Source organism: Triturus cristatus, chromosome 7 (genome assembly GCF_964204655.1).
Source record: "Triturus cristatus chromosome 7, aTriCri1.1, whole genome shotgun sequence".
Taxonomy (NCBI): domain Eukaryota; kingdom Metazoa; phylum Chordata; class Amphibia; order Caudata; family Salamandridae; genus Triturus; species Triturus cristatus.
In genome coordinates this window covers 1,014,656,609-1,014,674,566 of record NC_140590.1, presented here as the reverse complement: position 1 = coordinate 1,014,674,566, position 17,958 = coordinate 1,014,656,609, and positions in this window count along the sequence as shown.

Here is a 17,958-nt window from a genome sequence, read left to right as displayed (position 1 = left end):
AACCCGCTGCAGCGTGGGCTCACAGACATCCCTCGTGAAGCGCAAGCTGCCTGTTCAGCTGAAGAACCGCATCAGCGCCAAACAAGGGTTGACATGGGACTACCATGTACGGCTGCTGGTATAAAAGGGTCTTTTCACCAGCTGCGTTTCCCAACTGTGTGCAACAGAGATTCAGTAAACAGCACTGAGAGGACTTGTTTCAGCGAAACGCAGTTGTAAATTCAGATAGATTCACATCACATCCACAGGACATAGTGGACTGGTCGTGTAAGCCATATGATATACTTTCATTTGTATAATCTTCAAAAAATAAGCATGTCAGTGGCATGCATGATGGCCAGCATTGAACTGTGCTCCACAATCACTTGGAAGGGGAGGGACAGATGTTTCACCTTGAGCCCCCCTCCCCCGCCCCCACTCTCCTCAACCCACAGGCGCCATGCGCCCTTTCCGAAAGGAGGTGTGAACTGTGTCAGTGATAGCCCGACCCTTGGCAGCCAGTGCACAGACAATGGCCAGGAAGGGGGCCAATTAATGGCCCGCAGGGGGGCACTGTGCCTGCAGCAGAGAATAAAGGTCACGAGTGAATAAAGGTCACTGCAGGGGTTGGAACAGGCCTTCACACCTTGAACAATACACCGACACACCCACTTACACTATTAATACACTGTAAGGGACGAAGGCCTGTAAATGTAGCCTGCCTAGCTGTCCCTGCAAGTGTAGTTCATTTATTTGCACTAGTGAGATTATGCATTTGTGTCTGATGGAACAGTTGCACTGAACATGTCAAGGGCAGTTTCCCAGCACTTGTTTGTGAAAGGAAGCCCAACAAGCATTGGCCGCGCAAAACGCGATGGGGGGGCAGGGAGAATGAACAAGCATTGGACACGTGAGACGCGATGGTGGGGGGGTGGGGGAGAGAAGCGGGAGTTCTGATGAAAACGTGTGAAATAGCAGCAGGGAAGGGGGCGGAGAGGGGCTACGAGGGAGAGCGACGTAAAGCCATATGGCTGCTTTGCGCGTGTGCACGCCTCGTGCACTGTAGCTCTATGCCAGGGGAAGCACTTTAAAAACCCACTTACAAAATGTCTCAAAGAGACAGCTTTCGCTGTCTCAGCGAGACCTAAAAAGGAATTATTTTTCTGCCCTGTTCTGCAACAATGTTATCTGATTCCCAATGGCTGCTTCGTAACTTGCCCTTATGGAAGTGGAGGTCCCGCACACAGTCTTTTAGAATGATCTCACATGACTGACTAAGGGCGGCAACAAATGTTTCAACCACACAAACTTCAAAATGTTTTTTTTGTTTTTTATTGTTACTTTTATATTTTATTCATACATCTGATACGGTACATAAAACAATTTGTGAAAATGGTAAACATAAAAATTACTTTAACAAATAAATTGTATAAATATAATAACATATTTAACATAGGCAAATGTATAATAAACTATCATAAACTCAAAGTACAGGCATTAACTAATAAATAAGAAGCATTCACAGACTGGTAGAGGGAGTAGCAAGGTACATGAATTAAGTATTATTATTGAGTAATAGATTCACTTTGGGCACTCTTCGCCCTGGTTGACACTGTGTGTTTTTTTGTTTACAGGTGGTGGCCTGTGATAGATATCATGTGTATTTGTATTAATTAAATGTATTTAACCAAAACCAGATTTCAAAGGGTTTCATTTGTGCAGTAAGATAACATCACATTTAAGATGTATCTAACTATTAGAAGAGTTGTTTCCCTATGCCAAGTAAGTGCTACATGAGATTTGCAAGGCAGTAAACCGTGTTTTTCTAATATCGTCTGTGCTGTACTCTGGGAATAAATTTGAACTTGACCTTTGTACTGTAATAATAAATGTGTTTTTTGGTTCAGTTGCTCGACATAACGTGTTCTTGGGCCTTATTTGTTTTCACTGCCATGGCTTGTGTGGGTGGGTGTGGGGTGGATGGGGGTGTATGTGTCATAGATAGATAGATAGATAGATAGATAGATAGATAGATAGATAGATAGATAGATAGATAGATAGATAGATAGATAGATAGATAGATAGATAGATAGATAGATAGATAGATAGATAGATAGATAGATAGATAGATAGATAGATAGATAGATAGATAGATAGATAGATAGATAGATAGATAGATAGATAGATAGATAGAATTCACTAAAAGAAGGCACCAGGTTGGCCTCAAAATAGGCCACTTCACCTGTACCTTCAACAATCTTTGCGGCACAGCTGCTACTGGATGAAGATATTTTGAATGTATCATTCCCCTCTCAATTGTGCAAAATAAATTAGAGTAGTAGGTCTGTACAGGGGTGTACCTGAATGTCAGGCAAATGTCCACTGCTGTAGAAGACTCTGGTTACCAGAAACTTTGCTTGACATCCACTTATGCTGTTGCCAGTGGAACGTGGTGATAAACTTGGCTTAATTAACTTACGCCCATATGAAAGTCTTGTGATAAGATCCAGAAGTTCCGAAATTTTACACTGTATAGTCCAAGAGCATTTTTCATGCGCCTCTATTTTCTTTTCTGGGTAAAAACATTACTGTGAAGTCAATGAATGAAGGGGCACTAAAATATTTGGCACATTGATTGACATTTCTACTGATCTTGGAGCAGCAATTATACTCAGATCAAAGTTGTCCTTTGCAGCTTTTTCTTAGAAAACAAATGCATAAGAACCGTTTCAATCCCATTTTTCTATGTATTCATTCTTGTGGTTGTTTCCTTTGGGCACTTTTAGTGCCGTTCCATACTCATGGGCCACTTCACACCTCACCACACAGAAGCAGCCATTAAATCTGCAGAGTGGCAAAGGTGCAAGCAGAAACAGAAGTGAGATCCCAGCATTGACTCAGGAATTTACTGCAGAAATCATTGATACAAAATTTAACCATTCTCAATTTTCAGAAGAGCAACCTGTGCGATATGGAATTTGAGTAGTGTGCATGTCCCGATGGTCTTGTAGGTTCTAGCTGAACACTACCGCTGCTTTAGATTGTCGTTGAGGATGAGTTTCGATACAACTCCTGGGAGTACTTCAACAGGTCCTCAAGGAAGTTGGGAAGATCGATCTTCACATCTTCTCCCAAAGTGCATGAAACCTGGAGAGGAAAGACAGGAAAGTATATATATGTGTTTGTACTCATATAATTATTTGTAAAGACGTCCACCAGAAGTACCCAACATAGCATGGTGGTCCTTAGGAAACATTATCAAGTGAGGTGTATTGTTGGTGACATCATGATATATGTTTACATGTGATGGGCAGCGATGCAAGACACTAGAACTAGTTTGGAGCATATTTACATACATACTTATTTAAATGGTTGCTCATAGGTCTAGGGGACGTTAACTACCATTCATCATATACTTGTTCATTCTGTATTAAAAGCCCAACTAATCATGCTAAAGATGATAGTTTTGGGTAAGTATGCTTATTCAAATATAGCTAAGCTAAGAGAAGGATGTAATGTGGTCCCTGTTCAATTAAATGAGTGGCAAGACTTTGCACCCCTAGAGTATCTCTTTCATTTTACATCATTTGACATTCGAGCACATATGGTTACATTGTCTATTCATCGATGAACCTTAATCTATGACTCCTTTGTCTTGTGCAATTTCAATGCAATGACAGGAGGTTCAGATGCTACCAAATGACTTCTTTGGCACAATGGGACATGAGTATTTGTACAGTACACATTCACAACCAGGTGTCTACGGTGCTATATAACAGATGTTTACAGTTACGAGGAGGCATTCCGTTTGTCATCATTGAAAAGATGAACCACTCCGACATTCGAATGTGCAGTCATCATTTCAAACACAGATCCCTGCAGTGGATGCATGTGTGCTCTTAGCCACCAGACCCATCTGACTATGAACACTCTAGTTGTCCAATACATTGAGGGCCGTATTTATGAAGCCCTTGTGTTGCCCTTGCATCCCACAGGGTGACGAAAGCCAACGCAAGGGCTCAACTCAGATTCATTAAGCCATACAGCGCCGTCCTCCGTGGCTCCACATGGCTTAGTAAATCTGTAGTAACGCAAGGCGGTGCAAGTCGGTGTCTTGTATTACCCTGCATTGGGAAGGCGTTCCATGGGTGGAGCTTGGGTGCTCCTACGCATACACTCATGGATTTTGGCACATTCCCAGATTTAATAAGACTAGCAAACCTGGGAATGCAACCAAATGTTTCCCAACAGAAACATAACAAGACAAAATATTTGTACTTCTCCTCGTTCTATCCGCTTTCTATGTGTGCTGCATTCACCAGCACACGTAGACAGAGGAAAATGCCTCTAAGAATTGCTTTTGTGCAGGAAGGTGCCCGTTCCTGCACAAAAGCAATCCTGCCTGTAACGCAGGCACCCTTGTATTATGGTGCAAGCATCCCTGCATTGGCACAAGGCAGCATTCAGTGTGTCAGCGGAAGGAGAGAGCAGGAATGCGTCATCTCTTTGCGGCAGATTTGACGCATTCCTGCCCTCCCCCTCACGCTGCACAGCAAGTTGCCTGCTACGTGGTAATGCGTGACGTTTTAATAAATCTGACTCTGCGTCTATAAAATGGAAAAGAGAGGTGTCATTTTTAGTAAATATGTTTTTATGGTGTAATGTTTCCGTTTTAAACCCTATGTGGCTTATTTACAAGCCCCTTGCGCCGCCGGTGCGTCACTTTCTCCTATGTTAAAAGTAACGCTCCAGCGGCGCAAGGGGCTTGTTTATAAACCCTATATTTTTAGTCTAAGAATTCTCCTAGAAGGCATTGGTGCCCAGATGCATCCGGGTTTCGATATTACTGCCTGAATTACGAGAAGTTCATTCTTATCTGCCTTTGCTCCTTCCTAATCTTCTGTCACCACTCATATTTACCGCACATCTCTGCAGTGCTCGTTGTAAAGCCGTTGTACTACATCCTGCTTGTTTCTGGAACCTTCTGTCAACGTTTGGTGTAACATTCTGTTTTGGGTTTGCTCCTAACATAAGACAGGTCTGTAGTTGTCCCTTTCTGGGTGTCCGAGGTGGGAGTGCAAGTCTGAAAGTACCACCTACAACCTGTAAAGCGGACAATGGGGGCGTGACTTTCAGGAGCTCGATAGATGTATACTTCATTTTGTTTATTTGTAGAACTATTGTGCTGCTGGAAACTGGTGAGTCCATCGTACTGCCATTTCAAGATGTAAAAATCCAAAGTTTCAGTTTCTAATGGGTCCCAAAATGAACAGGTTTCTATCGACTTAAGACAGGGAGCAGGTTTGACAAAAGGGTGCCTCTCACACCACAAAAGTACAAGCGCCCCTTTCTTTAATGTGGTTGTTTGCCTTGTTTGGCCATATTGTGGTCTCTTCAGCCTTCACGATGGATGTATTGTATACAAGAGATTGCTTAATAAAACGCCAACTATTGTAAATGTACACTGAGCCTGGTTGTTCTGAAAACCACACTGGGATCGGACACTGCACTGGATGCACACTGAGACATGAAACCTGCGTGTTTGATGTTGGCACAGACTGGCACCAGAGCGATACGCCTGCTTGCGTTGCTCTCCAGGGGGTATTGATACAAGATTCGTCCCGTTTTCTGATCTGAGGGTTACTCGGCCATCTCTTAAGTGTCATTAACCAACAAACTTGAAACCCACAGAGTGCAAGTTTTATTAAAACCCAGTCCACATTTCTTCACAGATTGTACCTCTAATGCTCATAGCCAATCGGAAAGGGGCACTGATTGCTGATTCAAACCAGCCGTGAAAGGGCTGAATCCACATGTGTCTAAAAACTCCTGTTTCCATTGTTCTCCTCTACTGCCATCTCCTTTGTACATGGCATGGGTCCAGGCTCAGCTTAGTGTATATCACAAGGCACATCGAACCACTGGTACTGGTGAAAGATCACCTCTATGCCCGAGCCGTGCGGGAGTGGTGGAGGTAAGTTGGGCGAGAGTTACAGCAATGTAACAGGGAGGCTGGACTTGGCACCATCAATGGACTTTGCTGTATTCAGGTGTTTGGAAAGGAGACTGGCTCCAGAGCACCAAAAACGAAAGCGATAAATGTTATAAGTGGTGAACGCAGATTGCGAGAGGTCAGAGTTGGACAAGATGACTGGACATGCAAGTAAGCAGTCTAGTCAAGTATTACTTTATTCGATTTGATCAATGCAAATCTTTAAAGTACATGGAATACATATGTAATAAAATAGCAATTAAAAGAATCAAAGATAAAAAGGTTTCCGAAACATTTCAAATGCTAGACTGTAAAGCACCAGATACAAACCAGGATAGATAAAAACACACAGTGGCAGTGGGTAAAGATTGTAAATACCATGACGCTGGACGCACTTGTCTAAAGCTAAGAGGCTTCAGGAGCGGACAAATAAATGTGCTTGGAAGAGTGTTAAAACTAGAGTTAAAAAGGACCGTTTGCAAAGTGTCCAGGCTAGAGGCCATGTCACATACACAGGCAAGTGGGTACCACACCAATTGCATCTAAACTGTCCCATGTGTGAAGATTGACTGGATTATATTCTGAAATCAGGCTAGTCAATAACTTTCCTTGATGATAGTGTAGGAAATGAACCCTTCTCCCAGTCACGGGGGGGTGTTACTATAATCCTCATTGTAGATGCAAGAAGTACAGGGGTACAAATTAAAATCTCCTAATAGCATGATCTGGGTACATTTGGTCAGGCCCAGAAAATATTCATCTAATATAGTACTAAGTTCCAGAGCAACAGCATCCCCCACTGAGGCAGACTTGTACACATTGACGATTAAGAGTGCAAGATTGTTAGGTACAGTCAGAAGAACACACAATACATTTGGTGAGTCAGAGGGGACCCTCTCCACCTTACCACCCAGCGCCAAGTTCACAAAGTTTCTAGCCACCCTTTGGTCTCCCCTGGACAGAGGGTATGGCATAAGAGGAGAAGGTGACAAAACCATCCATGAATAGAGTCTCCTGGGCAACCCATGTCTCTTGTAAACAAAACATATCAAAGCTTCTTAACTGTCTCGCACAAGACTCTTCAAAGACTTTGCCCCGCGCCCCTGCTACATTCCAGCTGGCTATCTTAAAAAGTGCAGTGGAGAGAGGGTAGTGAGCAGAGGCCAGGAGAGCAAGCGGGCAATGAGAGAGATTCATTCTTGATCTTCGAGCTGGGACAAAGGTTCAAATCTATTGTTTAACTGGACACAAGGGTTCAAGGCCTTAGCAGGGAAAAGCAGAAGGCCTATCAGGCTTACATGAGGGCGGCTGCCCATCCCTCGGGATTCTGGCATGATCAGGGGGATAGAAAAAACCTGATGGGTGAACAGCGATGTTACTTCTCAGTGCCATGCTTGCCCCCAAGATAAATCAGGATGTACTCCACCCACTGAGGATTTTGGGTCAGTCACCGTGACCTAATGCTGTCATCTTTCCCAGCCATTCTACTCTTCGGGCCATAATAATCTCCTTAAATAATAGGGAAATTGTAGGAACCTGGGTCAAGAACCAATGGGCCTCCTTATTTTTGGGCTTGGCATAGTTCTCTTGATCGTTATGTTTTAGGAGGAGGCCATTAGTTATTACCAAAACATACTGTGCCGAAGCAGGGGGCAAATGGATGACCTCCTTAGACATATTGGTATAAGATTTAGAATCCCTAGTTTCTGTCAAAAGGGGTGGGGAACAGTTGGCACCCATTAGAATTACCACCCGCCGATGATGTACGAGGTCGAAGAACAAAGTGTTATGAGGTGAATGGCTATTCCCTCTATGGGTCGTTGGCTGAGAATCTGGTCGCTTTTGTGGTTCAGGAGTACAGCTGCCATTTGAGGCTACCTAAGAGACCAGGTTGCCCAAATTTGTACAGGGGACTGGAGAATCACTTGGTGTAGGGTTTGGTGGCGCCCCTAAGTGGTGAGTTATACCAGCATCCTGACAAGCATTGGCTCGCAGGTTTATATTATGGAAAACGGCCTTCACTACGTGTGCCGTTTCCCCGCAAGCTAAACCACGCTTGCCTTAACCATGCATATGCCTTAACCATGAATGTGTGTGGGTAAGGCAGTTTGCGGTCTAGCCTTCCGGATGGTCGGGGAGGCTATGAAGACGCATCAGGAGAAGAAGTTGGAACAGGAAGCAGACAGGAGCGCGGACAGGTAAGTGGGGATGGGATCGGGTCATTTTTACAGGGTTGGCCGGTTTTAGGGCTTATGGCACGAGTGTGGGGGTCGGGGTGATTTTGGGGTGTAGCTCCTCCCTCTCCTTCGCTGGCCCCTCCGGGCGCGCTGTGCAATGGGAATCAGCGGTGTTTTGAGTGCTCGGAGATGTAGCTCCTCCTCCTCCTTCGTTGACGCCTCCAGGTAAAGTGTGCAATGGGGATTGAAGTCCCCCCAACGCAGCCGGTACAGTGTGGCGAGTCTAGCGCTGCGGGAGAATCAACGTCGCCTTGAGCGCTGGGTGTATGGCCCTTCCCCTCCTTCGTTGGTGCCTCCAGTTGCGGTGTGAAATGGGGATTTGAGTCCCCCGAACGGGACCAGTACAGTTTGGCAAGTAAGCATGCATTCTTTGATAGAGACTGAGATTATGAGCTTTTTTAAGGCTGGCTTAATTGTGCTGGTGAATGCAGCCACATTGTTACCAATTCGTTAAACAATACACACTGACTGCTTTGGCTCCACCTAGCAGAGTAGCGCTCTTCATCTCATGCTATTGGCTGTTTGCTGTATCGTTCCACATATATATGTTTACATTGCGCTGCAGAAGGGACTATTTTATACGTCAAAAGGACACAGAAACATCCCACATTAATTTTGTTTTATTGCCCAGATGCTTTGAATACAGAAAACAATTATTTTGTGTTTTGTTTTTTCACTGCCACAGGGCATTTTTAATGTATGAGGCAGGACTGAGACTGCAAACCAATTCTATTGTCTTTGCCAATGTTTGTTACACCAGCTACTGAACAAGTACCCAAAGTATAATAACACGTGTTCATCGTGACCAGGCTGTATTTTGAGGATTATAAAGATCCACAAAGAAGGCCTGAGCACTCTCTATCCATGCACCAGATGTACAGAGGCCCCTGTTCCTTTTAACCAGGCCTCTGATAATATACTCACCGTTTTCGTTCCCTGCTTCTTCGATCCATTCATTTGGAGTGTTGAAATAAGATTTACAAGGGTGCTGTTCAGACCACCTCGGGGGGCCTCCACTTGTTTTAGAGCGGCTGCAGCCTTGCAAAAGGTTTCTTCCCGGGGAGGGGTCTGAAACGAAAGCACAGGTGGGTTAATCAACAATATAAAGATCTTTAATGGAAAAGAGGTGACGTGGGAGAGTGCTTCTCAGTTATCTATTGGTGGATTTCTTTCACAATTTCCTGCAAATATTTTTGAACCCCCTTTAACCAGGCTGATGCTTGGTTGTGTATCAGTTCTTGCCAGGCTTACCAGCTGCTCTTCAGAAGCAAGCACTATAAGATTAAGGTTAAGTCATTTATTTATTTATTTTTTCACCTCTTATATGTCACATTGGGGCATATGTACAAGCCCCTATCGCCACCACACGTCACTTTTACCAACGTTGTGGTGGCGATAGTGGCTTAGCCTTATTTACAAGGCAGCAGTAAGCCACTTAACGTGGATTAACGCTGCCTTGTAAATAAGGCCCCCTTTCACGCAATGGTTAGCGTGAAAGGGGTGGGCAGTGTGTGTTGGGGTGGGTGTTCCACCACAACACCCATTGTTTTTGATGCTGCCCTCTATGTACAAGGGTGGCGTACATAGGAGGTAGCGCCAAAATTAAGACCAGGGAAAACCTGGTCTTTACTTGGCGAAACGAGGAGAAATGCTTTATTTCTCCTAGTTTTTGCTTTTTCCATGTGTGCTGCCTTGTGCAGAACACATGGAGAAAGCAAACTGCCATGGAGTGTTTATCTACAGGAAGGTCCCCCTTCCTGTACATAAACAATCTGTAAAAGTAAATGCCATTTTGTGTCTTTCATGTGAGCTGCATGAAGCAGCACACATAAAAGTGACACAATGAATGGCATTTTAGGATTTTTTTATGTGCAGGAAGGGACACATAAACAATCCCCCCCCCTGCACGGTGCCTGCATTGGCGCTACATTGGTAAGTGCAGCGCGAGCGCAGGGGGAAATGCAAGGCTGCACCATATCCTCGTAAATATGGTCCAGCCTTGCGTTTCAGAAGTGGTGGAGTGAGGCGTTAAGCCATGACCGCTAACGCCTCACGCCGCCACTTCCTTGTAAATATCCCCCTTAATGTCAGTAATATTAGCAAAGGTGTTGCAGGATCTCACACAGTGCAACACCATTTAGCCTTGTGCCTGTAAACTGGTTGATAACGCAGGGTGACTTTGGCTTGGAGAGCCAGAAGTAGACTCCTAGATAAAGTATATGCCTCTGATTACTGGACGCAGCATTGGTATGCGCTCCTGATCACCTGTCATCACCGTCTGCTTGTTGTTTTCAATAGTCAGGAAGGTTAAACATGCATCACATTTTATCATTTTTATATTGCATTATTTCTATGGAGCGATTTTTCATGATGTTTATCTCTACTTCCACTCACCTTTCCACGTGGTGGGATGACTTCTGCCACAAAGATGTCTTCACAGACAATCTATGGAAACAAACAGACAGCTGGTGTCAGGGTCAAGGTTTGACATAGGAGGGCATGTAAAATAACATTTATTACATTGTACTGTGATCATCATGTCCTTCGACCAAGGTCTCCACTACATCAGTGGACATGAATGGTGTTCATGAAATTGACATTGTGACTTGTCTGTAAAACTGTAAACAGCACTTTCAGCTTCTTGAACATTTAATTTCCAGACTTATCATCATAGTAAAACTACTTGACATCCTTCAGGAATGGTTCAGCAGCTCTCCCTCAGTGGTTGAAGCACAGCCCTTGATAGGTTGTTTGTTCTTGTTCACCGAGGATCCTATCCAAGGTTTGGGTTTGCGACTAATCTGTTTGGACCTTTCTTCTCTACCCCTTTCTTCTCTACCCAGCCTTACTAAACACATCACATTTTTACACTTTTTAGGCCTGATTCACAAAATATTTTTGCAGATAAGTAAAACTGTATGATGTATCAAGAAGTGGAATCTCTACTTGGAAACCTTAAATCCTGATTCGCAAATCAACGTTAGTAAGTTAGTAGGTAAGTAGTGCAGAGACTTGAAACTGAGGATGGAACGCTAGAATTGCAGATTTTTCCACGTTTAGAGGGGACTTGGCCTGGCAGTGACAACTGGGTTCTTCCCATTGGATAAGGCCCAAGGCTGATTCCCATGTGGGTGGTTTCTGTCTGAAGTGGCATAGTGTGTGTGATAAAAGTAACAGACTGGAATGTGGGCCAAGTGATTGCCAATGGCTGAGACTTCTGGAAGCCTTTTGTCCATCACCTTTGTTGTTTCCTTTGTGTGATGCCCTAATTAAGAAACGTATGCCCAAATGGCGAGGCTCCGCTCACTGTGCCACAGCACTTACACAATACTCACTGATGAAACCTTATTATGCAAAAACTAGTCTGTAGTTGATTGTGTTCCTGTTCAAGGGGGACCTAGACTGGACGTTTGGGTTGGAGTGTTCCGATTCCTGTGGCTGGTCTTTGTCTCAAGTGGGATAGTGGCTGAAAAATGATGGACTGGAATCTGACCCCACCCTGTTATGTTTTTCTCAAATTAATCTACAGCAATAAGAGTAAACAAGAAACTGGCAAGTGGGCTTTCTTGTGGGAGTGGGCAATGTAAATGTGATCAAAACCTATAAAGTAGTAAATCTGACAGCAAATTTGCAATGAAATCCATACAATTACTGTGCTGCTAAAGATACATCAAAATAAAGTATGCGAAATTAGTGTGGTTACTGTTGAGGGGAGTCCCACTATTAATTCCATTTTAAGGGCCTGGAGAAGCAAGAGTTCCTTCCCCTGAAAATTGTTTGCCTTGTTAATAAAAGAGACGAAAAATAACAAACTTGCAATGCAATAGGTCTCCATTTACGCAAGTTTGAGCTATTGGAATTGTAAATTACAATTCCTTTTATTTATGTTTTGGTTTTCAAAACATAAATAAAAGGCATGGTCATTTACAATGCCAAAAGCTGAACCTCTCGCAAATGCTTGCACCCCCTGCCCTCCTGCAGTAAGAAAAACTCATTAAAGAAAATAGTGTTACAGACTAAAGAAGACGTACCGTGTAACAACGAAAGTAAAAGGGCCAGTCCTCGTGGGAGGTTACAAATGAAGACAAGGCAATACTAAGGAGGGACCAACAAGCCTAATAACGAATCCGGAGCCAGCATTTACATAGGACAATGACACAAGCCAATGGCAAATATGGGCGGAGAGTGGGCCGGGCTTCAAGTACGTACACCAGTACAGCATGGCTCTCAGAGCAATGTATTATCTGCCAAGGCTCGACCTAAAAAGTACTGGAATTAACATGTTCCTTCATAATATTACTTTAGATTGTCCACAATGCTCAAGTGAATCCAAGAAAGGTTCATGTGCATTTGAATTACATGCTTTGGTAAGTCTGGCATCATTCAAGCCGTGCACCTCATTCGATCTTTCTAGAAGCTATTATTTGGCTACTGCAACAAAAGACAGCTAGGTGTGGGGCATTCTTAAAGAGCCATACAGGAAGTCGTGGACATATTTGAGATTGTTTCTTAAACCTCTATGAAATTTTTCCCAGCTTTGTAAAATGAAGGACAGTTCCACTGCTTGAGAAATCCATCCTGTTCCATCAGAGTGGTGCCTGTAACCAGGTTGTGTATCAGAGTGAATATTCCATTGCCATCTCCTATTGTGTCTACAAGGATTTCATCTTTGAAAACTCATTTTTTCCTTTTTACAAGTTAATTCTTATGTTAATACACAAACTACTAGTGGTAGGAAACTGACATTTTATCATATCAACCCTTCTCCAGAAGCTATGCTGAAAGCCTATTGTTTAACTGGCCCTACCATGGAATTATTTGTAAATAGATATGCAAAAACTGGAGAATTGATTTTACTCCTTGCATGTTATTAGGTGACTCTTCTTAGAAGACTCTTTATGACAACCATTGAACTGCAGCCAACTCGCTGACTGCAGCATCGCCAGGAAGCTCATAACAGCCTTAATGTGAATAACTATGGCATGGAGGTTTAACCTAGGCTCACAGAGGCCTAAATGATGCCAGAATCTCTGGGTACCCAGTAACTCATTTCTACTTGACTAACTCTTGATTTGGGCAAACTTCAGCAAAACTGATAACTCATCAAGCATAGTAACTCACTTCTTTGACGACCAGTTAAGGACAAAAATAGTTTCCGGGTTAGTATGTTGTCCGTGAACCTCTTGTTAGATTAGACACAGATTATTGCAAAAAACAGTTGTAGATAAACAGATATATGTATATCTATACCTTTGACCAACCTTTTTTTGGTGCATGGAGCTAAAAGTGACAGGCAAATCAAAAAATTCATTTTCAATGGAAAGTGTTGCTGAACCATAGCTACCACTGTGTAATGCTGATAATCATTTTTCAATGTCTAGCTATATAGATATATGCAAACATCTAAACCATATAAACATTTATAGCAGTATAGCACCATATAGCGAAATTACCTATTGTGTGTCTGTGTGTGAATGTGTGTGGGTGTCAATTTTCTAAATCCAAATTGTTTCAACAAATACATTCACTACTGTATGAGATGTTCAACAAACTGTACAATTCTACTGCTGGACGCCACAGCCGAACGCGCATTGCCATAAAACTGATGATAGATTTTGTAAGCTTACACCATTCCAAAACCAAAATGTTGTACAAATTCTTTGCATATGAAAAACATGCATTCCTTTACAGTTACCTTATTGTGGCTACAACACGTTTTGGCTGCCCGGAGCTTGGATATGATCTCCTCTAGTTTTACATCTTTGCGTGGCAGAGCCGCCGCATAGGTGACTCCGAGGAGACTAAACCACACAGCGGCGATTTCCAAGAACTTCATTCTGCTGATGTAGATAGTGCGGGCACTGGAGAGCAAGAGAAGAGGTGGGTATACCCTGACTGTCCTAACTGCTCACACGCCCGGTGCCTTCATTATATAGAGCATCTTAGAGCAGAAAAGGAAGCCCTGTGGAAGGGCACCAGTGACACTACAGATGCGGGCGACCACTGAGATTATGATCACAGAAACCACATCTATCAGCTATGATCTTGATTACTCAGTGCAAATAAAAAAAATATATATCATAGAAGAGCTTTAATGGAAATTGTCACTAACTGATAACCGTTTAAGGATGTGCAAATGAAGCAGGTATCTTTTTTTCTACATTTTTAAATTTTCCCTAACAAAATTAGAAACAGCAACATGGAAATTGCTTTTAATGTATGACATATTTTCTACACTCATTGATTCAAAAAAAGTATATGGTTCTATTATGAATGTACAAACACAAATACTAGTATGACATGTTAAATCGAGCTGGTTAAGGTGATGTCAGAGAGATAAAATAGGACATTGAATTTGATAGCATAATTTAATGTGGTTTTATCATTAGTACTACCACCTGAAATGTTTTGTGCTGCAATAATACCAATGTAAATTCTAATAATTGAGTCTTATTGAACATCTATTACAAGAAAGTTCTAGAACTCAAGACTGTGTTTTCAATTATATTTTTTGATATAGGAAAGTCTTGCATAATGTAAGTGTGATATGTTGAAATGCACAAATTATTCTGAAAATCTGTTGATTACTGTGGGTGCATTTTATTCCATTGCATCTTAGCTTGTTAGATCTTTAGTGGCAACCATCAACCTCTTGTAAATCAGTCTTAGCTATGCTAAAAAAGCATCTTGAACACTTATCTATACTATTTATTGGCCTTCGGTAAGTGCCTAGGAGTATATTAAAATAAAGATCCGAACCTGACACGGTACCATGACATATGTATAAGACGAGGTGGATCCCTTCACTGTAAACTAAAAAGTAAATAAAATGATGTGTGTAGATAAGATACAAATTGTGTAGTAATATTCTATACTAATCTAAGACATATTTTGATAATCTTGCTCCTCGGCTGGCAGCCCTGTACCAGCATGCATTGTCCATCAGAATGTTGCCCCCTACTCTGCAAGAGACTCTTATTGTTGCCCTGCTCAAACCTGGGAACCTAGCAACGGATTTCACTGCCTACCAGCCCTTGGCAATGTTAAACATTGACTATAAGATTCGGGCGCATCGCTGACTTCCACTTATGCCTGGTTTAACTCATACTGAACAGTTCGGGTGAGAGTCTGCAACTGCTGGAATTGTCTGGGTCCATGTGTTTTTTACATCAAAAGGTTTTTGAAGGCTTAGACTGGGGCTTTCTCCATGCTGTCATGCTTTGGATGGGACTGGGTTCCCCGTTTGTTCCCTGGACCCTTTTTTGTATACTGATTCTGTTGTTAGGATTCGCACTGGTTGGGCGATCTTGCACTATTGTGTTGTGGGACGTGGCACCCGTCAAGGATGTCCACTAACCCATTCGCTTTTTGCCATCGCAGTGGAGTCACTGGTGTTCAGGGCACGTAGTGGCCTATCATTTACTGGTATTTGCTCCTGCAGCGTAACTCATTTCATCTCCTTTTACGTGGATGATATAGTGATCTACCTACAAGACTTAAACACAGACCCTGAACGAGCAGATACTTTTCTCTCAGCCGTTGAGGAGGCCTCTGGATTCTGGGTGAATTGGTTGAAAACTAGCCTATTTTTGATCTGTGGTGATAGGGCGGAGTCTCTGGACCTGGGTGGCATGTGCTGGGAGCTGTCCGTGATGCAGTATCTAGGGGTTCACATATATCAGACTCTCCCTGACTTCTTGGTGGGCAATATTGGAATGGCTGTGACTGTCTTGTGAACAAGTGTGGGGTTTTGGAAGACCTTGCCCCTCTCGGTAGCCGGTCACATCTCTCTGGCCAAAATGGTAGCACTATCCCGCCTTTTGTATTTTTTTGCGATACTCCCACTGGTTATACCGCTGGCTATAACCTTTGGCATCCTCAACTCCATCCATATTGACTTTATATGGAAAAAGGGGCAACGGCGAGTCGCCTTGGCCAAATTTCAACGAGCGATGACGGACAGTGGGATGAATGCCCCTGACTTTTATTCCTAATATTTGGCAGCACAGCTTGCAGTGGTGCATGGGCTGGTTTCCAGAGAGGGAGGCCCCGGATTGATGTGTTTACCAGAGCCCCCCAGTTCGAGTCAGATTTGGACCCTATACTTAATCCAAGGCGATCGGTCCATATGGGTTGACATGACACTATGGTCCCGAAAGCATGTTGAATGAGGATTCTTGGTCAGGTAAGGATGCTCTATACATATATTCTGCTGCAGGCTCAGATAACATAATTGCCTGGGGTGGAGGAGAGACGACTATTGGACTGGAAGACGGTAGATCTAGATACAGTGGGCGCGTTTTATGCCGACTTGTGCACGGAAATTGACACCCCAGAGGGTGACATTTTGCTTTATGCTACTCTGACTGCAGCTGTATACACACTCTAGGGAAGGTGTGGAGCCTCAGCTCCTCCATAGTAAATACTCACCGTCTGGTCTAGGGGTTGTATGCTGCATTGAAATAGAGTACTTGTTCCCCCATTGCACTGTGGGTGCATTGGGAAGCAGAACTTGGGACCCCCTCAAAGGACGGGGTCTTGGCTAAAATGTGGGAGGTGGCATCTCGGTTTACCCAGAATATCCTTTTCCGCATAATACATTTTTACGTTCTTCACCAGGCATACCTCACACTCCTGAAACTTAGTGTTTATTTTCCACCAACTCCACCTGACTGCCCCCAACTGTTATGTTGCTTCCAGTGATCTCCTACCCATGCTCTGGAGGTTCCCTCAGCTGACATTTTCTAGGGCTGAAGTGGTGCATCTTATGGCTGATGCTACAGATCGCCCTCTCACATCTGCACCCCAGTTTTACCTCCTGGGCATCTATCCCCACTCTGCCAAATATAGGGTCTCTACCTGGTTCATTGATTTAGCAGTGGTTCTGGCCAAGGGCAGAATCACTGTGCTCTGGAAACATGCTGAGGGCCCCCGTTTAGAGGGCTGGAGGGCGGGGAACAACCTTTACAACGCAACTTTTACAACGCACTACCATTACAACGCATTTTTTACAACGCATAATCCATTACAACGCATGATATTACAACGCAGGACACTACAACGCATTTTTAAAAACTACCTTTACAACGCATTCCATTACAACGCATACTACCATTACAACGCATACCATTACAACGCATAATATTACACTATACTATCCAACACTTACCCTACTGATGCACCCCCTGGAGTTAGAATAGTAATTTTTACCCCTACACTATCCAACACTTACCCTACTGATGCACCCCCTGGAGTTAGAATAGTAATTTTTACCCCTACACTATCCAACACTTACCCTACTGATGCACCCCCTGGAGTTAGAATAGTAATTTTTACCCCTATACTATCCAACACTTACCCTACTGATGCACCCCCTGGAGTTAGAATAGTAATTTTTACCCCTATACTATCCAACACTTACCCTACTGATGCACCCCCTGGAGTTACAATAGTAATTTTTACCCCTATACTATCCAACACTTACCCTACTGATGCACCCCCTGGAGTTAGAATAGTAATTTTTACCCCTATACTATCCAACACTTACCCTACTGATGCACCCCCTGGAGTTAGAATAGTAATTTTTACCCCTACACTATCCAACACTTACCCTACTGATGCACCCCCTGGAGTTAGAATAGTAATTTTTACCCCTACACTATCCAACACTTACCCTACTGATGCACCCCCTGGAGTTAGAATAGTAATTTTTACCCCTATACTATCCAACACTTACCCTACTGATGCACC